The sequence below is a fragment of the Heliconius melpomene genome, chromosome 8 (assembly GCF_056956725.1).
Source record: "Heliconius melpomene rosina isolate 202511_hmr_F chromosome 8, ASM5695672v1, whole genome shotgun sequence".
NCBI classification, from domain to species: domain Eukaryota; kingdom Metazoa; phylum Arthropoda; class Insecta; order Lepidoptera; family Nymphalidae; genus Heliconius; species Heliconius melpomene.
Window position 1 is genome coordinate 1,438,910 of NC_140396.1, and position 26,616 is coordinate 1,465,525.

At 34.2% G+C, this 26,616-nt stretch overlaps 1 protein-coding gene across 2 annotated transcripts in view; it reads left to right on the top strand.

Annotated features, from left to right (window-relative positions):
- Window positions 1-4,798: 4,798 nt before the first annotated feature.
- side-VII (sidestep VII transmembrane protein) overlaps window positions 4,799-26,616 on the top strand; it is a 231,262-nt gene continuing 209,444 nt past the window's right edge. For both annotated transcript variants that reach the window (XM_085189297.1, XM_085189298.1), the window contains exon 1: window positions 4,799-5,046. The gene's annotated coding sequence lies outside the window, so the exon portion shown is untranslated. The remainder of the gene's footprint in view (window positions 5,047-26,616) is intronic.

Below are 26,616 nucleotides of genomic sequence, written 5' to 3' on the forward strand. Positions count from 1 at the left end.
TCTATATTCAACATGGCAAAACACAGCGTTGAGCTCCGCCACTCTACACTTAATACCTCGAGAGTTCGACAGAAAGTGAGGAACGGAGTGTCTTAACACTGGTTTCCCTCTGCCTACCTAATAAAAATATGTTGCGATATCTATATTTTTAAAAATCTCTTCCAAGTTTAGAATTTGTAAAAATACAGATACAAGATAAAAAAAAAAATAAAAACTTTGGTGGTTGACTGCCAAATAGTTATTTTTCAGTATTGACAACAATGTCCTCCAAAAATCGGCACAAATTTAAATGTTGGCATAATTTTAAGACACGCTTTTATAATTTCATAAAAAACATCCTTAAAAGTATCAATCTAAAAGAAAAAAATTAACGTTCACTTAAGATATAAGTGAATTTTGAACCCAAACCTACTACAGGTCCAATAATAACTGCACCCTGACAGAGTTACCAATACATTTATATAAAAAAACTTACATATAATATGATTTCGATACATTTAAGATATTTACGACAACGCTAAACGATTTAGTGCCAATAAATAACTTTATCTGTCATTCGTTCCTTAAATATGATGTCCATAGAACTTTTAACGTATTGTTGCTATCATTATTTCTTCAATTCGATCGTAGAGATTTTGCTTAGTAGTGAAAATATTTATTTAATGGTTGGTTAGTTAGATTATTTATATACTTTACTACCGGCCCGCCAGCGGCTTCGCCTGCGTGAACTACGTTATTATTAATTTCTGTCTCCATGAGTACTTACCTCCTATAAATGACGTCCATGCAAAATTTGAGACTCCTAGCATTTGTAGTAACGAAGTTTCATACAAACTTTCAACCCCTATTTTATCCCCTTAGGAGTCGAATATTGCAAATTCCCGTCTTAGCGAGCACCTACGTCCTATAAGTAACTCCTATGCAAAATTTGAGTTTCCTAGCACTTGTAGTTTCTGAGATTTCGTGATGAGTGAGTGACCTTTCGATTTTATATATATAGATAGATATGTTAATCCTTCCCATGTACTATGTGAGATCTTATTCATTTCATTGATTATTTTAAGGCACTCCGTTCCCATTAAGACACTTCTGTTCCCTACTTTCCGCTAAATTCTCGAGGCATTGCGTGTTACTCATCGCTATGCATTGTTACTAATTATCATACTAGTTGCCTACAATGAAAATAGTCGTGGCGACCATTGAGCCCGTTGTGGTGTAGAGGCGAATTAAGCGAGTGTACCTAAACGCGACAGATTGTGGGTTCGATTCTCACTCGAGTCAATAAAATATTTTCAATTCTTCGTTTTGGTGGGCAGGTAAAGCGCGGCTTTGAGTTGCGATTCAACACGCAATGCCTTTAGAATTTGGTGGGAAGTGGTGAGTGGAGTGTTTTAGCACAAGGCTCATTCTGCCTACCTCGTTACATGTGGGATATATGTATTGAAAAAAAAGTTTATTTAGACTATAATGAATTTCGATTATTATCTATATTATATAAAAGGACTTGTCCTCACTGACTGAGGTAAGACGCGCGCACAGCCGTAACCGCTGTGCGTAGAAACGTGAAATTTGGACAGATGTTTACTTTGGTAATCTGGACATCCACTAAGAAGGGATTTTGAAAAATTTTAACTATAAAGGGGTGAAATAGAGGTTGAAAGTTTGTATGGAAAAATTTTTAAAACTGCGCAGATTTTTATAAAATTTGAAATTTAGACTCTTAAAAATATTTCATTGAACACGTATTTCGTGGTTTATTAGAATTCATCATTAAATAAGCAAGCGAAGCTGCGCGCGTCCGCTAGTTATGTATATTAACAATTCCATTTTTAAGTACATGTTTATGAAATAAATGGATAATTTAACTAGCGGTGCATTCCAAGTTATTATCGTTAGCTTTGATTAATACTATTACAGCTAGATCGAATGAACATTCGATTGATAGTAATTGAATTGCTTATACAATTTCCGCCTTTATGTTTTGAATGGAGGAACATTGAATTTTACTTACTATACCTATATTTTTAAGTAGCTTTTCTATTATTTTCCTAATTGCAGAGAAAATCTAGTGTGAACACAATCTGTTCTCCGCTTTTCGCTTAAATACGAGATACTGTTGAGTCGCGGAACGTCATTATTGTTGGTTGGATTTCCATTCGGAGGAATGAATTATTTTATATTTTTTAGTTTTGGTAGTAACGAGGCAAAGCGTGGCGTTGATTTAGGTCACTCAACACATAAATGTCTTCAGAATTCGGTTGAAAGTGGGCAATGGAAGCGTCTTAGTAAAAAAGGACTGTTCCCAGGTTCCGTCAGCCTTCCCAGGGGTATGCAGGATAGGAGGGAAATCAGAATAATTTATGCTACCGTTTGAGTACCCAACCCACTACTACTATTACGTTCATAGAATAACAACAGGATATTTCTGTAATTTCAAATTAAAAGTCAATTTTATTCTTTTATATATTTTTAATTGACAATTTTCGTATAAACTTGGATATCCTTGTTTTATCACTAACAAGAACAAATTAATACTTGAAAAATGTAAATATCGTATTATAGTTTTAAAAATTACTAAACCCCCAAATTCTTTTTCTTTAGTATTACTTTCGCGCACGCACGCTCTAGAAGTAGAATTTCTATGAATTTAGCAAGTGTTTTCTATCTTTCTGAGTTTTATTGGATAAAATTTCAAGTGCCTAACCGAAATTTATACTAACTCGATTGATTATTCATTCATTGAATTTATCAGGTTATATAATACTAGATGCCGCCGGCAACTTCGTCTGCATACGAAACCCAACGGTTTCGTTTGTCCTTTTGAGGTACGGAAACTTAAAAACTTAATAAAAATCTTAAATGCGTTCGAATTCATTCTTAAAATTCGATACAATAGGGTCGAAAAATATAAAATATTTGCTATATTAGTTACATACATATTTATTTATATAAAACAATCTTCACTAAAAAAAAGTTTTATTTCCATATTAGAAAAAAAATAACAGCCAAGATATTTAATTAAGGGTTCGTCAAAAAGTTCTATTATATATTTTCTACTAAATAAACTACTATAAAGGCTCAATAACTTAACAATGTCAATATCGCCTGGCGACTAGCGTCGTCGTGGACTTCTCAGGTTTCTATAAGATTATTGTACGTCCTTTTGTTCTTTTTAAGAGAGATATACGACAGGGTTTATTACGTACTAGGTTTTAAGCTACTCTTGAAATGTATTCTTTCCAATAAAAAAAAATATTGAAATCGGTTGGCGTGATATTGAGTTATTCGCCCATTTGTCGCGCACATTATTTATTTTTATTTTATTTTTTAGATTTCTTCACTCTGACACCTGGACTTGAGTTGCGTCACTAAATACGCAATGAAACAATTCGGTGGGGAATGGGGAACGGAGTGTCATAACACTATGTTCCCTCTGCCTATCCTGCTATGTATGGAATACAGCGTGAAGCTGATTTAAATAAGAGGTCCAAATCTGTAAATATTAATTATACATAGTATGTTCACATGAATAAATAATAATATAGTATTTAACTCATACAATATATCTTTAAAACATACAATATTTAATAGCACAGCACCTATTCCTTATACTAGATAGTACTAGAACGATAAACGATATATTATAACTCAAGACGCCGTAATCTAGACGGTCTTAAACTAGGAAAATCCTTGAAAACAAACACGTATCTAAGTTTCCTTTACACGTACACTTCTTTAATTTAGTTTAATTTTTAGCAATCGAAGCTTTTCTTGGATTGAGTAGATTACCGGAGAAGAGAAATAGTCGTAATAAATAAGAAAAAGTATCAATTCTATCGAATTAGTAACTATCTGGTAGTTGGCTCGGACTCTACAATACGTTCGCGCCTGCCAAAGACTTTTAGTATGAACGTCTATGTTCAGAAGAAGTCGTAAAGCAAACACTTTTGATATAGTATTTTCCTTATTTTAGTTCCAATAAAGAAATTTGTTCTATTGCGTTTAGTTACGGTAAGACAAACAGACAGATAAAAACTTTGAAAACCATAAAATTGTGTTCTATTATTATTTTTTCATTACTCTTAAAAGTTTATCGTGTAGTTCTAATTGTACAGACTCACATACCCCTTATAACGTAACGTGAGGTCAATGTGACTCATACTTAATTTTTCCTTCTTTTTCTTTATGTAAGTACATATAAATGTTTTAAACATTAAGTTAATATTATATTTCTTTCTCTTATATAAAAGCGATTGTCTTACGCATGCATTTGAATAAAGCTTCTTACAGTTGTTTGTGAAGTGCTTCGTATGAGACTGAGCTATCAAAAATTTTACTTTGTGGTACTTTAAAATTGTAATATGATTTCTATAATAATATTCTTGAAATATTCTCAATATAAATATTTAATAAGAAATTCCTAATACACTTTATTTGTATATTAAATGATTGAAAGAGTATATTGAAAGAGTATATATCAAACCAGAATATTTATGTACGATTGTTTATCAATCGATAAAAAAAGGGTCTGGAACTAGAGAAAATTAATAAAAAAAACCTCATTATCAAAGAGCAAATAAAATTGAAAACAAAAACAATAATTAATATTAACAAAGTGTTCATATCATTAAAAAAATAATAGATCAATCAAACGTTTAATTAAAAAACGATTTATGGTCCAATTGAAACAGACAAATGTTAATGAGCTTTTATTGAAAATGATAAAAAAAATGAATATTTCAATAACTTTAATAATGTAGACGTCACGTTGCGCCGAAACGGGAGGGGTGGGGTCGACGCGGCAGTCGTAGCCCGCGCGTAGCCTCAGCGCTACGTCGTAGACCTTCTACGCGTTACAGTGCCGACCTGTAATTTGTGTATTAATTTTACACTCACTCATGATTTCTGTGTGTTCTGTGCTGTGTGTGATCGTTTAGGATATTTTTTCTGTGATTAACCAAAAATTTATGACAAATTTCCTGTGATTGGGGCTGTTGGAGCCAAATTTTTTATTCGGTTTTATTATTGCTATGGATTTTCACTAAGGTAAGTACATATATAGATACTTTATGTATTTTATATATTTTTAAATATCTATGTAATTGTTAAGTTTAAAATATGTAATAAGAAATATCTACTACTATGTAAAATAATTGTAAAAGTACAAATGCTGTTTGAATATAGCGTATTATATATTTTATGAGTACGATTTTCATATTTATCTAGTGAAATAACTGAAATGCCTAATGAAAACCTTAAATCCATTTATATTATATTTTTATATTATAGACTCTGAAATTTAAAAATATTCATACTTGTCCCCTAATTTTTACGCCTACCATACCTACTCATTTACACGCCATTGTTAAATTCTTTGTCAACAACCGCGACACAACAATGATCGAGATAGCACTCGAATATTTTCTTCTACAGCTAAAGGCTCTTTAAAGAGCTTATTGTTTTAAGGAGGCGTTTTGTTTACCACTGTGCCACTGACATTTACAGGCTCTATTGAAATTAAATAAATGCTTAAACAATTCTACAATATAACTGTGAGATAATGGATGTAAAACAAACCTTAACCAAAGTTTTTATATGTTTAAAAATCTATATTTTCTTACCAATATAGGTTCTAAATAGTAGATCCATCAATTAATTAATAAAATATTTGTAAATTTCAAATATTTTGGTACATATTACAGTATTATATCCTTTTTAGATAGAAAAGAACTGCTAAAATTAAGTGTCTTCTCGTAGATAAAAAGTATTGAGATGCCACATTCTTGTAGTTTACCCTTGAACCTATGTAAATAAGATTAGTATTTTATAAGAAAAAACCTTTTCCAGACAATGCTTATAAAGTTTTCTTTTCACAGAAATACCTCTTTATATGTTTGTTGGTATATTTCAATGTATGTCTCGAGAAATAGATACAGATATGTGAATTACTCTAGTAAAGCTCTAGTAACAAATATTTTGGGCAAACTTTTTGAACCCAAAACTATTATTTAGACCGACATGAATACAAAACTATGATTACCATAGTGTTCTATCTCTAATTATAATTCTAAATTTTTACGCTTTTCTTGACTCTGTATCTCGTACATATCTGGGTAGGCAGATGAAACTTGGGAACCTAGTGTGCCTTAGCACTCCGTTCCTGTTATGATAATTCTGTTCCCACTTTATACCGAATTCTTAAGGTATACGCAATATTTCAAACGAAAGTGGTGGTTGAGTAACGAAACTCAACGCCGCACTTTACATCGCTATCAGAGCGAGGAAAATGAAAATATTTTATTTTCCCGAGTAATGTTTTATTTCCCCGAGTGGGAATTGAATCCATTACCTGTCACGTTTAAAATGGCACGCTTGTGTCTCTGGGCCACAACTGGCCTCATAATAATAATATATATAGCTATAAATCTTTGGCTTCATCTTAAAAATGTTAATGTCACAAACTAAAAGCTCCCTACCGAGCTTATTGTTTCGGACAGGCATTCTGCTTGCCGCTACGACATTTATAGGCCTTGTTGAAAAAAGGGACTTTGATAAATAATACAGAAAATAATATTTTCACAGCCTTTTTTTTTTACTTTAATTTTCCATTTATTCATTCACTGTGAATTCTACTTTATGAATATTTTCCAAACAATTGTGTTTGACCAGTACTTTTTGTTTGTTTTTATTCTTAGTACAGGATGCTCTGTTGCTTTTTATTAAATACTTGAAATATTTATTTATTGTAAACATTTTTGAAATAAATAATTTAATATTATATTTGTAAATTAAATTTATTTTCTTTTGTTTGTCGAGTATCATTAATCTGTTCTCATGACCTTCGAATAAGGACTTCTACATATTTTTTTACCATCGATTTATTCTTCGTTCTCTTCGCCATTTTTCTTCATTCGTACAATGATTTCACTCACGCCTACCATTGTGAGGATCTCTTCACCAAATTCGATTAAGTTGAAGGTTTTTGTACGTAATATATGGATCAAGATATATGTATGTATATATGTTGTTATATTATAAAGACAATATTATTATAAGGGATATTTAAAATTTTATAGAGACTTAAAAACTAAGAAATGTCCGCCACTGATATTATATTAAAAAGTAGATTTGTCCTACATAGCCATAGACAGAGAGAAAATAGTGTTGAGATATTCTCTCCCTTTCTGTCTAATTTTACCTAGTGAATTATAAACAAAACAAAAAATACTATTGCATAAACTAAATAATGTATCTGGTAGCACTCGCGCTATTAAGACAATCCAGCGACGTATCATTTATCAAAATCGCTTCATTGATTTAACAGTTACAAGGGAACAAAGGAACGGAATACATACATACATAAATACGCACCAAAACATAACCTTCCTTTTGTGCTTCGCCGCAGTCGGGTAAAAAATATTAATCTTTATGTAATTGTTTTTCTATTGTTAAGTTGATTATGGATTAAAAATCGACTTTGTGATATAACTTAACTTTTATCAATAGGGCGGAGAGAACGGCATGTCTTATCACTAGATGCTTTCCACTAACTTAGATAATTGTTTCACTAGTGGTTTGAATAATAAAACGAGCGTCACGTTCCAATTATTATATTGAACTCACTTAATCTTATTACAGAATATTATAATATATATCTACTTTCTAAGATGGATCATTTTTTTTTTATATTATGTTCAATTTGTATAGTATATAAAGTCAACGTAACTCTGTTGCGGGGCAAAACGCAGCGTTAAATTGCGCCACTCAAGACGCAATTCGGCGGAAAGGGAAGCGTTGTGTCTAGTCTCTCTGTCTGACTACATTCGGGATTATAGTGTAAAGCTGAACAAAAACAAAATATAAGTATATATAGATACCATTACATTTAATGCTCACACAGTGAAATACTAATTTATTATTGGTTGTTAAAGTGTTTGTTTAAAAAGATTTTATTAAAATATACTCGTTCGTTTCGAGTGCTTTTGAGGTTTTTGAAAAATTCATTTCACATTTGTAACGTTTTAAATTTAATTCGAGAATTGGTTTTTAGGTAAGCTATAAAGGGTACTTACTTATCGTGCATATTGCGGAGTGGTCTGGGGGAGTCTGGGGAATCTAGTGTTAAAATACGTATGTTTCCCATTTTCCTTCGGATTCTCGCGGCATTGTGTGTTGAATGAGGGAACTCAACACAGCACTGTAGGAACAGCGTGTTACCAGAGTCAGGAAATTAAAATATTAAATATTTTATTCCCCCAAATTTGAATCAAACCCACAAATACCACGTTTACATTCACACCCAGCCTCAACGGACCATTGTTACTATTTATTTTAATATTAAACTAAACCTACAAAATTATAAGAAAAACATTCTAAGTTTGAACTTATTACTATCTAAATATATTTTCTGCTAAGTCATAGCGGTTATCGGATTTTTCTATCAGTCTTTATAATCTCATACCATAGAGCTCTCTCGAGGCTTCGAGTGTCCTATGTATCAACAATAAGAGTTGTCGAAATAAGTAGGGGTTTTGCCCCCATTCGTCCGCTTGGATACTTGGATATTGCAGAGAATTTTTATTATAATATCGCAAACGGATAGATAAACGGTGTGTGTGTGTTTGTGGATGAATTTATTAATGTTTTTTTTTTAGTCAAGCTATGTGCCGTTCATAGCAGGGTACGGAAAGGGAATCTGGGAACCTAGTGTAAAGATATTCTGTTCCCATTAAAGTACTTCTGTTTTCCATCCACTTTATGCCGCATTCTGGAGGCATTCTGTGTTGGGCTTTCCTCGTCACCAGAGTGTAAATTGAACCCACACTCTATCACGTTTGAAATCGCACGCCTATGGCCCAGCTCCACGACTGGTCTTAATGATTATTGATGTTTTTGGATATATATTTTTTAATTGGTTTCGAAAACTTTATTAAAGTGTAATTTAAATAATCCTTATACATATCAATAAAGAAAATGATTATATAATTTAGTTGATGATATACTTAATAATAGGTCGTAATTCAGTGATGTGGGTGCGATTCCTATTAGAATATTTTATTTTATCGCTCTGCTTTCAAGACAAAACGTGGCGTTAAATTCTGCCACACAACACGCAATGTATTAATAAATTGGGTGGACAGTTAAGAACGGAGTGTCCTAACACTAGTTTTTCCCTACCTATCTTTTTCTTAAAAGAAAAAATTACATTAATATAATTCATAATGATTCGTCGTTACTATTCTTCTCCTTAAAAGACAATATCAAATACTAAAAATTTACAAAGGATCTTTGTCTAATAAAACACCTTTATTATTAATTATATAAATAATTACAAAAAGACCGTCTTTCTCATATTTTATATAAGAAAAATTTGTTGGTATAATAAAATATTTCATAAACTAACAGCTAGGACCAAAAACAATTAAATTAACGTCAATCCTTTACCACGACGTTACGTTTTAAGCTTCAAAGAAACCCTTTTGACCTTTTACTTTAGTCATAAATTATGAATTTTTGAAACCTAATAACACAATAAGGAGAATTTTAGTCAGTTTATTATAACATATGAAAGTATTTTTAGAATTTTAAAACTATATTGAATAAAGTAAGGCGTAGAGTTTTACCACTCAACACGTAATTGTATTAAGTATTTTAATGGAAACGGTGTGTTAACACTAGGTTACACCAGCCTAAATAAACTAAACGCGAAGTTGAAATGAGCCACTCAGCAAGCAATGCCTCCAGAAGTAGGCGGAAAGTGGAAAATAGCCTTAATGGGAACTTAACAGTAGGTTCCCAGGTTCCCTCTGGAACACTGCTTTGCGGGGGATTGACCATGAAATAAACAAACCTTACCTCTTACTATGATAATAGTATCTCAGTATTTATTTTGGCAAGATACAAGAAAAATAGTTTCACTTTATTTAACAAATCACGTATTTAAATTTCATATAATCATTTAAATTTTAATGGCTACACTCGGTCGCTGTACTCGTTAGCTTTTAACGCGATGTCACACGCGATGTTTAGACGCGCATAAATCAGTTTGTATGTGGCAAAAATTACATATATAGAGAGAAGAAAAAATATTAACTTTTTTTTAGAAATCGTGGTACTAGTACGATTGATGTAGGTTGTTATCAGATTCACACCTAGGAAAACCAATAATTTCTTTTTAAAACCATTTAAATATTTCAATCTAACAGAATGTGAACCCGCACCTCTTGGAAACCTCCGAATTTGTGCTTAAAAGTCTTCATAAAAAGAGATATAAGCAAATTTAGGGAAGCATATTAGTATTCTATTCTATTAATTAAGAAAAAATAAATATAAAAAAACCTTTTTCCACGTTTACGAACTATAAACTAATGTAGGAAGCAATAAATCTTGATACTTTTCAATTACTTCCCGTCTGTACGCATTAACACCTTCGAACAAAATTTAAAAAAAAACATTGCTATCCATCTCTTTCTTACATCTTTCCTTTCATTCGCACATCTGGCCTAGATACTTAGATGCTATATATTAAATAGAGAAAGGTAAATATTAATAAAATTATCTATATATATAATCGAGTGGCAGAACTCAACGAAGATATCGTGTTTTCACAGAATTCATGTATTTTCATTCTTTCATTCTTCGTCTGTAATACCCACGTTTGGCTGCCGTATAACAGTGTCGGTTCCAATACTGCTTGTACCACCAAACGTGCAGCTGTGCTGACGTGTCGCCGTCTCATCAATGCAGCCAAGACACTGTTAATCCTGGTACCGACAGCAATTCGCCTTTCCGCATCCATCTCATATCTTCCCCCTCTATTAAAAATTCTGCCTCTACACCAGAGCGGAGAAATAAAAATGTAAATTTAAATAAATATTTCATTTTCTTGAATGGGATTCGAACCCTCAACCAGTACCCTCAACTACTTGCCTCTATACTATGATAATTTCTATAATAACTGCTATACTAAAAATCATGGGCATTTCAAATTGCTTCTGTGTCACTAATCGTGTCGCGACAGTTCGTGGCTTGTAACACGCAAACACGCAAACACTCGTAGTGAATAGAGGGTTATTAAATAGGGGGGAGGGTTATATGTTTAGTTGTTTTTAATGATTTCACGTTGTTTTTGTGACATGACAGTGATTGTAGGTTAATGGTATAGGTTTAATTTTCTTAATAATGGGATATTAATGTTTTTTAGATCATTAACAATGATTTAAGGAAATCTGATTCATTATTTTGTACAATTTAGCTGATTTAATTTTAACACCAATTGTTTTATAATATAGATGTTTTGTAATATATTTGCATAATGTAGGTTACATTCTGCCCAGAACTGATAGCTCTACAACAAAAAAAGCTTCATTAAAATCCGACCAGTAACAGGCCGCCACTACGCACGCAGTGTGTCAAATTCAGGTTTAAAATGTAGAACAGAGTGCCTTAACACTAAGATCACTTTGCCTATAAAGCGTGAAACTACTACAAGCACCCATCCCATACAGACAAAACTGATTATTTCCATTACAAATACACCCATGACTATCTATGCACAATATACACATTGTCGTCTTGACTCCCTTCACTCAACACGCAGTGTTTCAATTTCAGATGGAACACGGAGAACAGAGTGTCTTAACACTAGAATCACTACCTACATAAGGGACTAAGCGTGAAACTACTACAAACACCCATTACTCCTAAACTAGACAAACTGATTGTTTCCAATTTCAAAGACACCCATAACTTCAGTATGACTTAATTAAATTCTATTAAGATCTATATATATCTCGTATATATATATTTATCTATATATATACATATAAGCACAATTAAATTCTAATTTGTCTGTATAGTTACGTTTATAGTTACGTTGCGGAGTCACGTCACGGTACACGGTGCGAATGGAGGGAGTGGGGGGAGTTATAGCCCATAAAAATGTTAGAAATAAAATGTTATTTTGTATTTATTGTTATTTAGCGATATGCCTTTCGGTTTATATTGTTGTGGGTGTGTGGAAAGGTAATCGTGAAATAGTTTTGGTTCGTGATGTGATTTAAGTGAGGAATCAGGTTTTTTTAGGTTCACGCTGTTTTTCAAGGGAAGGAAGGGAGGAATTTAGTGTTTAGGAATGTCTGTTCTAATTTTGAGGTATAGCGTGTTGGATGGCGGAATATATTTCCGCGCTTTGTCTTGTTACTAGAACGAAGAAATGTATATAATACATTTTCTTGAGTCAGAATAGAATCTATAACCATCGCATGTATAGTCGTGTGTTACTGCGCTAAGATGGGAAAAAGGTCAAGTTACTAAGCTTCCTTATTTATTATGAGGATTTCAAATATTGGCCAAAAAAATGTTTAATAACATTTTCATCCGGAGGCCAATCATAACGCAGGGGGACAAGCGTGCCTCTGTAAAGGCGACAGATTGTTTAGTTTGGGGTTCGATTTCCACTCGAGGAAATGGAAAAAAATATTTACATTTTTTCATTTTCAGGCATTGTCTTAAAAATTGGGCGGAAAGTGTGGATCTGAATAGTATATAAGGATATTATCTTGGTACATGCTAGATGCAGCGTGAACAATAAAAATAATTGTAAATGCAGAAGATATTTTAAGTCTCATGCTGTATACGGTACATAGCAGTGTAGGCAGAGGGAACCTGGGAATCTACTGTTAAAACACTCACTGTTCCCATTAAGACACTTTCAGTATTGCATGTTAAGTGACGGAACTCAATGAAGATTAAATATCTAATTTCCTCAAATGGGTATAGAATCCACAACCGTCGAGTTATAGTCACACTCTTGAGCCTTTGCGTCTGACAGCCTCTTACGGAAGGAAACTAAATAAAAAATAAAATTTTCTTAAAACAAACGACAAAGCTAAATTATACCGTTAAGTACCTAACACACTTAAGACGTGTAACGCGCCAAGTTAAAGGGGTACGGAACCTATTTGGGGTACGTACCCCCTAGGCCTGTAAATAAATGTGTTACAGAAACTGTTAATTAAACTTTCGTGTAGTTTTGTCGCCTTAAGGTCGAAGCTGTTAGGCGTAATGTCTTTTTCGTGTGATTTATGTGTTAATTGTTGTCTAAGCAGAAGTTGAAATTGTTTGGGTTGATCAAAAATTGTTTAATTTTCTTATATTATCTTGTATGAAGTCTTGTATCGTAGGGGTGTGAGTTCGATTCTCAGTTGAGGAAATTAATCATTTTCATTTCCTCCCCACTCTGGAGGTATGATAAAACGTGGCGTTCCTCGACTCAACACATAACGTCTCGTAAATTATACGGTGCGTGGGACAAGGAATGTCTGTTAAGATTAGGTTCCCTCTACCTACCCTGCTATAAACTAACTAACTGTGAAACTAAAAAAATATTAACCTCATATACATACGTATATCACATTTCACTAAGCACTTTGTTTTAAATCCAAGCACTACTGTTTGTGAATGAAATAAACAAGCCTTTGTACTCTCAATTGAAAACAAGTTAGGAATGTGAGATTTAAATGTATTTGAAACGGATTTGTTCACTAACGTTCCTATTTTAGAGTGATCTAGCATAATGCTACAAAGGATTGGCAGCGCTAGTGTTAGTTAATTTCTTTATTTTCTCCACTCCCTTTTCTCTACCCCCTTTTCTATACCCCCTTGTGTGAATGCTGAGTAATGAGTTTGATTAAATATTAAACAGTTTTAGGTACGATTTTTTGCCATATATTATGCAATGTTTTGAAATTATGCAGAAAATGTTTCAACAGAAAATGAGTATAATGTTTCAACTCTACGTCTTTTAGTAGCCTGTGATTCTTAGGTCCGTGTTTGTATACTGCTTTTAATTCTGAGATCTATCGTGAGTGCAATCTTGAGATGCTATTTTCTTACATACATTAATATATATACGACTGTACATACTTATAAGAATCAAATTATTAGATTTATTTGGACTGGACTACTGCAGAGTACTTCCTGGTAGTCTGGGGTCCCGATTCTATTAGATAAACCACGGCGTTAAGTTCTGCCACTCAATTTAAAAATATGGTGGAAAATAGAGAACGAAACGAAATGCAGGATAAACCTCCTTTTATACTATTCTGTTCATTCTACCCTGAACCATGATGGTCATTTGAAATTAAATCGATACCAGAATTCAGCGTTAATGAAAATGATTTCAAAAGACGAAAATATCTTAATAGTTAAATATTAATTATAATTAAGTAAGAAGCTTTATCAATGCTTGGAGCTTTATCATGTCAAAGGTTAAAAGATCTCAATATTTAGGTTTATTATAAAGACTAAATATATAATAATAGGCTAAATGATATTAAAAGCCTCTATAGAAAGTCAAATATTACATACTTTGCTTTAATGAAATAAACGCGACAGGTTGTGGGTTCGAATCTCACTTGAGGAAATGAAAAATTCCATGTCCTCGATCTGAAAATGACGCAAAGCATAGCGTTAAGCACCGCCATTAAGCACACAATGCTACCAGAATCCAGCGGAGAGTGAAGAACGTAGAAAAAGGAAATGTCTTAATGGAAACTGTGCCTAATCTGCTAGAAAAAGTCAGTCAATACCCAATACTTAACTTAGAAATAACTACTAAAATCAAAAACAAAACTACCCATCTCTGAACAAACAAACACAAAAAAACACAAAAGCCAACTCGAGTAAGAAAACAATTTAATTTACGTTTTAACAGCCATCACCGTTTACACTAACATCTAAACTTGGCAAGTAAATCTACCAGGAGTTGAGTAAGAAAGGTTGCGGCGGGTTGCGGCCTACGTTAAACACGAGTTAGTTATTGTGCCTAAACTCACTGTGTATTCATATTTATGGGTTTGGATTTACGAACTTGAGAAAGTTTGTAGAGTTTTTTTGTTTAAGTAATGGTTTGGCGTTTGTGTGTTGGTGTTTAATCACTCTGTTCGATTCCTTAGATATTCGTTCGTAGTGAAATGATTTAATATTTACATTTAAGCTATATCGAGGCAAAAGGGTGGAGAGGCGGCGTAGAGTTCCGCAATTAACCACACAATGCCTCTAGAATTCGGCGGTAATTGGGGAACGAAAATACCTTAAAAGAGCCTTTACGCTATGTTCCCAGGTTCCCCTGGCTATGCTACTACGGGCTACAGGTGAACCCATTAAAGATAAATAAAAGACACTATATCATTCAAAAGAATGGAAAAAATCACAGTACAATTTAGATAACAGCCTGTATAAACATTGTTTGTGTAAGAGTAATTTCACAAACATTTCATATGACATAGGCTTGCTTTGAAGTAACGCGAAGGATTCACATTACAGGAATATCTAGGGAACTTGTATACTTCGCAACTCTATACTTAAGGTTACGTTAGAGGGAAGGTAACTATTTAATAAAGGACGTCGTGGCTTAGTGGTAAATATGATTCGATTCTAAATCAGGAGAAATAGAAAATAAAAATAATTGATGAATATTCATGTTTTCTCTGTCTAGTCTGGTTACTTTACCCGCGCGTAGCAGGCAGAGCAACCTTGGCAGTAGGCAGATGTAACCGAGTGAGAAGCTAATGTTAAGACTTTCCATTCTCCATTTTGAAGAATTTTTGAGGCTCATTAATGAGTGCCGAAATTCTACACCGCGCTTGGCCATCGTGGCACAGTGGCATAGGTGTGCGACTGAAAACGCGACGGTTGTGAGTTCGATTCCATTTTGGGGGAATGAAATATTTAATATTTTCGTTCACCCGCTGTGCAAGGCTCGGCGTTGAGGTACGTCTCTCAACCCGCAATACCCTGACAATTCAGAGGAAAGTGAAGAACGGAAGTGTCTTAATAGTAGGTGCCCAGGTTCCCTTTGCCTATCCCGCTATAAAATATAAACAAAAAATGAGTTTACTTACTTTAAAATCACTTCCTGATATAATTCTAGTTACGTTATAAGAATTGAATCTTTAAACTCATATCTTCCACCAGTCATTGAGTTATTGAGGTGTTATTATATATAGCATATCGAAGCTCGCTCCTCGCTAGCGAGCGCGTAAATTTTATATGATAAATTGCAGCGCCCCGCCTTGTTACGTGACAAATTGAGTATTTAATAAACGAGAACTATAGTTACGTAGCGTTCCACAGCTTTTAGAAACAGGCTATGAATAATTGCATTTTATTAGTATAGAGAGAGGTATATAACAATAGAAAAGAAAGAAAAAGAATAAAGCTAATACTTTGCCTTTAATGTTGCCAACGCGAACGAATATATTGTTTTATTTTTAAAATAATATATGACGAGGCGCCGACATATAATCGTACAAGTGTAAATGTGTTGGTTGTGGGTTCGATTCCCATTCGGGTGGATGAAATATTTAATATTTTAATTGCTTTGAGGTAAGGCAACAAACAATTTGGCGGAAAGTGAAGTGCGGAATTGTTATAGGGGGAACGGAGTGCCTTAACGCTAAGTTATCAGGTTCATACCCTGCTGTATGCGGAATACAGCATAAAGCTAAAACAAAGGTTTTTTATATAATTAAATGTAAGATTTATTCAATATAAGGTCCGACTCCCGACCTTGCGTATGGAGTTTGTTACCGTACCGCCACGATGCGATGGCCTGAATACGTGGAGATGATTAAATATATACATACGAGTATATTAAAAAAAAATTGTCAACCTCCTTTTTACAAACAAGATATGGAATCAGGAAAGCAGAGTGATATATCACTTAAACTAAGTCAAGATTTGAATGAGAAATAGATATAATATATAAGGTCTTTTCACAACAAGTATTTTATGGAAAGTGCTGACATCGTGGCGTTATTTGAATACAATAGTTGTGTATATCCTATATGGAGAGAAAAAATAAAATAAAAATAAAACAGCTTCCCACACACATCAGGGTAGGCAGAGGGAACCCAGTGTTAAAACACTCCGTTCCTCACTTTTCACCCAATTTTTTCGAGGCATTGCGTGTTGAGGGCCTTTTGGTGCGAAAGCAAAGAAATAAAAATATTATTAGTATACGAAAAAAAAAAATTATTTAAACTGTATGTTTACTACTTTAGTAGGTAGGTATAGAAAATGCAATTATAACAAATAATGAAAATATAATTATAATTTTTATAAAAAAACATCGATAATAACCTATAATTATTAAAATTATGTAAAATTATTTGCGGCTTAGTTAGAAATTACTTTATAACCACTGCCTGTGCCTATTGCACGCGAAGGCTGTAAATATGGCTAATATATTATTCTTACTTTAACAATTCCTAGAGACCAATATAGTCGTAGAAAAGGGCAAAAAAACTGTTTTACGCTTTTTCCCGCATTGCAGGATGAGCAAAGGGAACCTAGTGTTAAGCAAAACACGCAAAAGTGGGTGTACTTTGTCTACAGATGCTGCCCCATAACGTTATAACAGCTCCATCTTAATAACAGTATTAAATGAGTATATAGATGCCAGTCGTAGTTCAGGGGTACAAGCGTGTGACTGAACTGACAGATGTATTTTAACACTAGGTTCCCAGGTTCACATTCCAGGCTAAATAAAGAGTAAAAACTACTAAGTGACATATCACTAAGTCAACACTATCCACTGCTGCGGAAAGCTTTTACGAAGCTCTTAGAAAAAAAATAAACCCGAGTATTCTCTAGCGTGGTGTTAGTGGGGGCAAAATTGTTGAAATTTTTGGTAGAAAATTTTACTTCACCTCAAAAACCTTTTAAACTTTCCAGCTTGTTGGTAAAAACACTAGCGTGGACTACCATTTTCTGCTGGCGTTGGTAGTAAATTCGATATTTGCGCAGTACATTTATCGCAAGCCAATTACAAACGATTTTATAAACCCCTTGTTTCGCTATTTCATATTTTAGAATAAAAAATATCATATTCTTTTGTGCTTCTAAGTAAAGGGACCGATTTAGTTTATTTTGTAACAATGGATAACGTTATATCAGAAGGACAATAGTGTTTGTGGTCCAGAAAGTTTAGCCGAAATTAAGCTTGTAAAAGTTTTATTGAGTGAAAGGATTTAGAATTTATAAATTAACTATTTTTCTGTCGAATAGTTGGTAAGTGGAATAGATTTTGTGTTTATATATTTCAATAAAAACATTATTTATATATTTTTCTTAGTAATATAGGCCAGTCGTGGCGTAGGGGTGCGGCCGTAAATGCGATAGAGGTTGGTAAAGAGGCAAATCGCGTCGTTCAGTTCTCACACTCAAAACGGAATGTTTTCAGAATTTGGTGGAAAGTGGGGAACGGTAGTGCCCTAATAGGAACAGAATATCTAAACACGAGTTTCCAAAATTTCCTCTGTCTACTCTGCTATATGCGGGATATAACTTGAAGCTAAAAAAACATAAATCAATTATTTTTATTAGTAATAGAATTGAACATAGTGTTTATAGTTCGCGCGTCATTAACAACGAAGATATAAGGATTTGGACCACATACTTAACACATTTAGAGCCAGAGGTGACATAGTGGACAAGCACCAAGAGCGTCGCGTCTTCGTGGGATGGTACCACCACGTTGCACGCCAGCCTAGTAACTGTATCGAAAATAAATGTCTTGCTATGATATCCTTGAAGTTAGACACTCTGAACACTCAGAAAGCGATAGCTGGATTTTATGATGCAGAGTATGAGAGCCACTGCACCTACCGTCGAAGATGTTGACGATCGTGCAAAGTGGTTTACGTTAAATCAGAAAGCAAACTAGGTAGAAGAAATAGGATGGGATAATTTTTCATATTATTCATAAAAGTCTTTTTTAGCTGAGTAAGTTACTGTTAAAAATTGAAAGTTAATAGATTCCATATAGGAACATTAAGAAGCTAGGAACTGTAGAATAATACTAAGAGAGTTATTTTCTTTTACTCTTTCACCTTATCGGCATGCTCTCGGAGGGCTCCTAAGGTCTTACCTGGTCCTATCGATGCAATATGGATACCTTAAAAAGCTGATCTACTTCAAGCTTTAGATAGAAAAGACGATCTTCTTATACAAATAGTTAGTTAGTTTTTTTTTTTTTTTTGAAAGAAATAAGACAAGAGATTAATCATAAAAATAGAATAATCATGACGGGGCTTAAGCCTGGATTAACGCTTATCTGTTATAAAAAAAAAATTCCTATCTTAATTAGCAAAGTAAAATATTTTACATAGAATAAAACATTATAACGATTCTTAGTAGTTGAGGTCATCGTGGTATAGTGGCACTTCGTCGGTATAAACGCGACGGTTATGGGTTCAACCCCACTCGGGGGAATGATTATATTTACATTAATTTCATTTTCCCCCTCTGGTTTGAGTTACGCCACTCAACACGCAATATCTCGTAAAATTTGTAAAAGGAGAGAATCGAGTATCTTAACAATAGGTTCCCTCTGCCAATCCTGCTGAATGCGGGATACAGCGTGAAGCTTTTTTTTTTTCAATCATTATAATATAGTTTAGTAGATTTTTTTGCAACCTGAAAAGCCCGAACTTTTTGCTGCTTGAATTGCAGCGTCCTTTTGGCCCTGATGTAATTACTAGTCGATGTCGACGGCTGGAAATCCATTAGCCATAATTTTCACATCGCCCCACTCATATATATACATATATATTATACTTGTATATCATATAGTATGAACTAAATTGTATACCATTAAGGCCGTTTGACAGTGAACGCGAAGGTTATGGGTTCAATCCTCATTACGGGAATTAATTATTATTTGTTAATATTTCCATTTCTTCGCACTGGTATCAAGGCAAAGTTTAGATTCCCTCCTTGTGCCACTATGCCACGACGACGACGACATTACCATTTCTCCGCTCTGGTAGGCAAAGTGCGGCGTTTAGTTACGGCGCTACACACATTTTATCTCACAAGCTAGATGAAAAATGAGACACCACCGTGTCACCAACCTCTCATATGAATAGGAACTGGGATACAGAATGATGTATCATTATATTCTATTCATCTATCCAAGCTTTACATGTTTAGGAGATATACGAACTTTTTTTTTTAAAAAAATAGAAATAACGAGTCATACATACAAATATACATAAATTCATACATAAAAGTTAGGTACGTTAATGATATATGTATATCGTTAACGTTTTTTTAGGATTATATTCCGCATATAGCAGAGAATAAGAAACCTGGGAACCTAGTGCTAAGACACTCCGTTCCCATTAAGACACTTCCGTTCGAATTATATGTTTTTTTTATTGAAACATTCGTTAAAAATAATAGTATTCGAATTATTTTGAAAATAAAATGTTTTTTTTTATTATACGTAAGTATGGTACACCAGCGAACACGACACTCTAAAGCTATATATATATGACGGCGCGTTGCTATGTATTAGTTTTAATTATAATTTCGCAATTATTACATTTCGATTTTAATTGATTTATGTAATGGATTATATTAGAAGAATATTTAAAATGGAGCGGGTAACCCCGAATAGGGTAGTAGGTGTAGCCACAAATAATAGCAGAGGTCATTTTTTGGTCATTTTTAGGTTGACAGCTATGGCGTGAGATGTTCACCAATTAACCTATTGGCTCCTAATCTATTGTAATTTTGTTAATCTTGTGATATTTATTGTAAAACTGTTATGTAAACGAGTAACAAGACATTGCAGAATATAAGTGTGACTTTTATTTAAACATCTCTGTCGCTACAACGCCCACAAATGAATAGTAACAGCCAAGACCGCTATGAGGCCCCTTTTGATGCTTCTACATCAGAAGTGGGATTACCAGCAACGAATAAGGAACAAAATACAGAACAGAGTGTTAAAATTTAACAAGATGTGAAAATTGTAAAAAAAATGTGAAGTTGAAAATTTATTTTTGACATGCAGAAACAAAATTTTACGGGAGCCATTAGTATCTGACATTTAAAAATAATGTTACGAAAGTTTAATTCTGATGCTGCAAACCACGATGTTCTCACTTGGTGTGACATATGTTTACAAGAAAAACTTATTTTTGGCAGTGATTTGATAATTACAATGAGCAAGGTACAAAAAGAGTTAAGAGAGAATTTGACAAATCCGAGATTGATTGGAATTCAAAATTGGATTGTGAAAGAAAAATCAAATAATAAGAAATTATGGAAAGTGTTAAAAATAAGTTAAGTATTCGTGACAATAAGAATATCGCTTTTGATTTAATGCGGAACTCAAGTTCCCGCAGGATTCAATTGATATAGTTAATGAATATTTCGTCAGCAATGGTGCAAATCTTGCCGAGAAGATAAAAAAAGGTCTCCTAATATCAGTGGAAAACCACAAATAAATAACATCAAATCGTCGTTCGTTTTACTTGATACTGATGAAATTGAAGTTGCAAGAATTATAAATTCGTTAAAAAAAAACTGACTGTGAAATTGGTGTAAGAGGTAACGAACACAAACTATTCGAAAGCTATCTGACGGATAGAATGCAAAGAACTAAAATAGAAGAATATGCCAGCATAAGCCTTCCTTTTAAATATGGCATTCCACAGGGAAGTATATTGGGACCAACACTATTTTTAATATTGAACTTACCTATAAACTTTGGAAAAGTTGTGTGTTTTGCTGATGACACCGTTTTAGTGGTAAAAGGAGAAACCTGGGAACAAGCCTTTTATAAAGCTCAGATTTGATAGTGTTGAGACTCCAGCTGCAATTTATGGCGATTACTAAGTGTGGTCCAAGAGAAGACGAGTGCTTACCTGCGTACGCCGGGCGCTGCTTATTACACTGTTCAGAAATATTTAGAGGATAAACATGTATGAAAATAATGTCTATTGAATGTCATGCAGGATAGCTGCCAGCTAAGATTATTACCAAATTAATGATGTTATAAATGATAACGCGCCTTGGGAATTAAATGCTCGCTCCAGTCTGTTTCGAAGAAAAAGAGGGCACCCGATTGGTGAGAAGAGTACTCCGACTATGGGAGTGAAAAAGCCACTAATAGAATTATCACAGCGATGCTATAACTGTGACAAGCAGGGTCTTGTACCCAGTGATTGATGTAACAATAGTAGTTGCAATAGCAATTTCTTATTTACGTTGTGAGAATTCAGATACTACCTCATCTCTACAGTCTAAGGAAGTTGGTGTGCATATGAAGGTGATTACTCTAACTTGCTTCACGTGTGGTGAATGCGGCCACATCGCACTGCGCTGCTCCAGTATGGATACCAAGGCAAGCGATGAACGGGTTGAACGATGGGTGAATGTTTGCTCCATTCAACTAGCTATGGATCAGTTCTTAGATGAATCTGGTGAGAAGTTTTCATTTTGTTTCGGCTCTGTTGTCGAATGCTCTTTAATAAAGTAAGCTCTGTCGAGATAGATAATAATAAGTCATGGCAAGATGCACTAGCTGACAATCAGCTAGCCATTAGCACAGCTATTATGAGTAGGATAACCAGGGCGAGTCCTTTAGAATTGTTAGTAGTAAAGGTTTCTATGCTTCTAAACTTAATGTAATTAGCCACGGATGAATTTGATTTGAATCTTATTATCGAGCAATCGACACGAGCAAAAGAAGCTAATGTTTCTTTCGAGAAGGTTTAGTTTGTTAAACGTAAAGCAAAGTTAAAGAATTAAGTAGGTGAATATGTGCTTTAACCAAACCAAGCTTAACCCAAAATTTTAAAGACTCTTAAAAGAGCCCGTAAGCCCGTAGTAATTGGCTTTAAATTCTAGTAGCACGTAGTGGTGCCGGAGATTGCAAGCAACAAAATAAAGTCAGAATGTGCCGATGACGGCCATGTGAAATAGTTACATACCCTTTTACCCTGTAGTAGCCTGTGTGGCTAAGACAAACAAACAAAGCTAAGACAAACAAAACAAACAAAAAAAAAACCAAAAAAAGAAAGAAAAACTAGCCTTTGTGGCAACGACTAGCCCTTGTGGCAACGACTAGACTTTGGGGCAACGACTAGCCTTTGTGGCAACGACTAGCCCTTGTGGCAACGACTAGCCTGTGTGGCTACGAGTAGCCTGTGTGGCGACGAGTGGCCTGTGTGGCGACGAGCAGCCTGTGTGGCGACGAGTGGCCTGTGTGGCGACGAGTGGCCTGTGTGGCGACGAGTGGCCTGTGTGGCGACGAGTGGCCTGTGTGGCGACGAGTAGCCTGTGTGGCGACGAGTAGCCTGTATGGCGACGAGTAGCCTGTGTGGCAGCAGCTGGCCTGTGTGGCAATGGCTAGCCTGTGTGGCAAGTACTAGCCTGTGTGGCAAAGGCTGGCCTGTGTGGCAAAAACTAGCCTGTGTGGCAATGACTGGCCTGTGTGGCAATTACTAACCGTTGTGGCAATGACTTGTCTGTGTGACTGTTAGCCTATGTGGTATTGACTAACGGATGTGACATTTGTAAGATTGTTATGTTTGCCTTATACGAAACATTTCGTAGTATTTGTAATACACTTATAAAATTGTAATCATTATGAGTTCACTGTTACATCCACTAAGGGGAGATATTGTGTGGTCAGGAAGACCGAACGGGACGTATTGCAAAGCACTATGTTTATTGTTCACAGGTTGAACCTATGCACACGAGGACGTGTGACGATGCAGGACGGCCGTGACGGCGCGTTGCTATGTATTAGTTTTAATTATAATTTCGCAATTATTACATTTCGATTTTAATTGATTTATGTAATGGATTATATTAGAAGAATATTTAAAATGGAGCGGGTAACCCCGAATAGGGTAGTAGGTGTAGCCACAAATAATAGCAGAGGTCATTGGTTGACAGCTATGGCGTGAGATGTTCACCAATTAACCTATTGGCTCCTAATCTATTGTAATTTTGTTAATCTTGTGATATTTATTGTAAAACTGTTATGTAAACGAGTAACAAGACATTGCAGAATATAAGTGTGACTTTTATTTAAACATCTCTGTCGCTACAACGCCCACAAATGAATAGTAACAGCCAAGACCGCTATGAGGCCCCTTTTGATGCTTCTACATATATATATATACTAGCGACCCCCTTGCGGCTTCGCCCGCTGTTACTACTGGATTATTCATATAATGTATGTTTGCAAAGCACTTAAGATAATGTGAAAATTAATTAAACTCTAATGCAACCCGCATTTTCGTAGTTTCAATAAGGATTTTCCAATTGTTTTACTCGGCAAGGATTTTTTAGTAGGTACCGTAATTTTAAATCTGTGCTACTAATCTTTTCAAGTACTTATTAAAATATATTTAAATGACTATTTTTAGATAGTTAAATGACTATTTTTAAACGGAAGAAATTATAAACAAAAACCTACCTACTAATAACTACTACAAAAAATATGAAACCAAATATATCGCGCTGAAATAATACATTCAACTCCGATTATCCAATACGTGCAAACGCATCTAAATCTTCGTTGCTATAGAGGCAGGCGGGTTTTTTTTTTCGAGCTTGTGGTTAATCTTAAGAGGGTATTCTGTCACTGATGAAAAGCAAGCACTACGTGGGTGCCTGTGAGGAAAATTAAATAGAATGCATCGGCCGGGAATCGAACCCGGGCCGCCCGCGTGGCAGGCGAGCATTCTACCACTGAACCGCCGATGACTGCTCATGACGCGCTTGTATAAGCAAAACGTCGCGGGGCGCGTTTCGCAGCAAGGATGTTTTGATATTGTAACAACTTCTAAAGTACTTATTAAAATGAAAAAACAGTAAAAGACAATTTTGATCTACATTAAATGGCCAACGTAACTAATATACTTATTTATATGCTGAGAGTAAGGGATAAGTAAAACTTAAGTCGGCACAGCTGATGAATCAACGGCGTGATGTGTTAACAATTAAATGCGTTTTTCTCTAAAACTATTCGCAATTTCGAAATAGTGTAAAAAGCAAATTTTATCTTCGTTTAACGTAGAAAATTAATAAAGTATTTTAAAGGATAAGGATTAATACCATTATGGAAAAATACCCCTCACAATAAAAAATATATTGAAATTACTATTTTTAGACAGAAATATGATCACTACACGTTATCCTTAAAAGTTAAAAATATGCCATCGTGAACTTTTTTGTAGATCTTATTAAGAGGAACAATACTCCAGTACATTATTTTCATGTAGTACTTACCATTAAAGCAGCGCATGCGCGAAAGTGTCTCAACGGGTAGGACTTTAGGCACATTTATCGTATTTATGTTAATTTACATAAGAATGTACAAATAATAAACTATATATATAAACCTTCCCTGAGAAATACTCGACCTAATGGTGAAAACCGCATAAAAATCCGTTGGGTGGTTTAGAAGAAGAAGAGTTAGAAAGTTCAGACAGACACGAAAAGCGACTTTGTTTTATAAGATATAGGATAGGATATATATATATATACTAGCGGACGCGCGCAGCTTCGCTTGCGTATTTAAGGGTCAATTCTAATAACCCATGAAATATGTGTTCAATGAAATATTTTTAAGAGTCTAAATTGCAAATTTTATAAAAATCGGTGGCGATTTAAGAATTTTCCCATACAAACTTTCAACCCCTTATTTGCACCCTTAGGGGGAGAATTCTAGAAAACGATGAAACACGTGTTCAATTAAATACTTTTAAAAATCGAAATTTCAAATTTTATAAAAATCGGTGCCGATTTAATTTTTTTTCCATACAAACTTTGAACCCCTATTTCACCCCTTTAGGGTTAAAATTTTTCAAAATCCCTTCTTAGTGGATGTCCAGATTACAAAAGTAAACTTTTGTTCAAATTTAACGTTTCTACCTTTAGCGGTTACGGCTGTGCGTGCGTCTTACCTCAGTCAGTGAGGACAAGTCCTTTTATATATATTATATATATATATCCAATATTCCTCATTCCTCATCCTCATCCTCAACCATCGGTTCTGCACATCATTGTGTTTCTCTCCATACAAACATATACTACTCAAAACTAAACGGAAATTGAAAACAAAATAGAAATTTCCACTACAATTTTTTTCAATATACTATGAAAAGCCGATCGAACGTAATTGAAAAATACCATTTGGTTATAACCTTCATTGTTTACTAGCGGAAAATAATTGTTTTTTATTCTCCGTGTTTTAATATAGTGGCGTGCGTTTTTGTGATATCTTTTTAATTTATTAGGTTTAGAACTCTTAGTGCAGTGGTACAAGAACTGACTGTAAAAATGATGGTTGTGGGTTCTATCTCTGCTCGAGGGTAGGAATTAGTTTTATTTCCAACTAAAAGTAAAGCAAAGTTTATTTACTTGCTATGGTAATATAAAGCGCGGATTTAAGTTTTGCTTTACAACTTGCAATGTCTGGAATTCACGTGAAATATACACAACGAAAAGTCTTGACAATAGTTTTTTACTATCTACTCAGCAATGGATGCTTCTCATTAGGAGTTAAAGAAAAAAATATGATTAAGAGACCCAACAAAGAATGTCTGAAAATTACCGGAAATTAGACATGGTCACAGAAGATGATGAGAAGCAGAATACCTAATTACGTCACTTTACTCTACCCCTTTCGTCTGTCATAGGGGGATAGCACGCTGGTGAAACCCATCTTTAATTAAATAGTTTTGTTATTTATTACTGTAAAATTCATACGATTATATACTAAAGGCCTATTAGATTAAAGAC